Consider the following 1,371-nt stretch of genomic DNA (forward strand, 5'->3'; position numbering starts at 1 on the left):
GAAATGCAAGGAGAAATGTATATTGGGCTATCAGGGTCTGGGGATGGTTGGCTATGCTCCTTGAACCTGGAGAATTCAGCAGTTTTTACCTAGCTACACAGACACAAAAAGTAGAGACTCAAAAGATTGTACTTTACTTCATTAAGGAATCACCTCAACTTCTTCTGCGAGGAAATCTTTGTTGATCATGGAAAAGCCAGTGACAGGCTGAGTAGACTCTTTGTCTTGTGGTTATGATGCCTTGGGTCCAAATCTAGCCTTTGATACATAAACTCTGCAACTATCAGCAGGTCACTTATCCTCTTTGAGATTCTGTTTCCTTATTTGTAAATAGACACAATACCACCTATGGCACCTATCTAATAGAATTGTTGAGTCTTAATGAGATAATGTAGGGAATGTGTTTTACAAACTTCTTTAGGCCTATTATATGTCAGTTGTCATGATCATTATCTGTGATATTGTGATATCTGTATCTGTATAACACCTGAAAAATATCTGAAGCATACCCTGTGATGTCCTATGACTATTTTGTTACCATTTGTCATCCAGTGCACTACACAGTCATTACGAACCCCGGACTTTGTGTGGTCCTTGCCACATGTACATTATTGGTAGATTGTATCCATGCCACTATACTAACATCACTCACCTTTTGGTTGCCATACTGTGGCCCCAGTAAAGTAGACTATTATTTCTGTGACATTCTTGTCATCCTACCTTTGGCCTGTGCTGACAGCTCACTGGACCAGAGGGTGGGTTTCACTAATGCTGACCTTTTAGTTTTAATGTTATTTTTCACTGTTCTTGTCTCCTATACCCACATTGGGATAGCAGTTTTGAAGATATCCTCAACTGAAGGCAGGAGCAAAGCTTTCTCTACTTGCAATGCCCACTTCATTGCCATCATGTGTGCCTATGGAGCACATGTCATCATCTCTTTTCAGTCCACACCCAACCCTTTCCTTGGTGCTATGGTTCAAATTTTGAATAATATTATTCGACCTATGCTGAACTCCTTACTCTATTGACTGAGAAACAAGGAAGTAAAAAGAGCCTTGAAAAGAGTTTTGCGCGAGGCAGGACTAACCCTAGAGGCCTAAATTAGGAGGCTTCAGTCTCACTGGTCATTTCCTGTTTCCATCTGTGGGTGGAAACTGTTGATCAGATTCCTCTCTTTCATCGAATGATAACCATGTCTCTGCCCTCTCTCTGTGTTATCATTTCATCTTTTCTGTATGGTGTATGCAACCAGAAATTAGGCCAATGTGAGAAAAAAATAGCTAGTTGAGTTTTTTTCTTTTAAAGGGCTTTTTTGGTTGGGATTCACTTGCATTTCAGAGTTCATGAAGTGTCTGTGACTAGGAAGGC

At 40.3% G+C, this 1,371-nt stretch overlaps 1 pseudogene; it reads left to right on the forward strand.

Annotated features, from left to right (window-relative positions):
- Positions 1-515: 515 nt before the first annotated feature.
- On the forward strand, positions 516-1,103 carry LOC114033400 (annotated as a pseudogene).
- The last annotated feature ends 268 nt before the right edge of the window (positions 1,104-1,371 follow it).

The sequence above is a fragment of the Vombatus ursinus genome, unplaced genomic scaffold (genome assembly GCF_900497805.2).
Source record: "Vombatus ursinus unplaced genomic scaffold, bare-nosed wombat genome assembly UNPS02006925.1, whole genome shotgun sequence".
NCBI lineage: Eukaryota > Metazoa > Chordata > Mammalia > Diprotodontia > Vombatidae > Vombatus > Vombatus ursinus.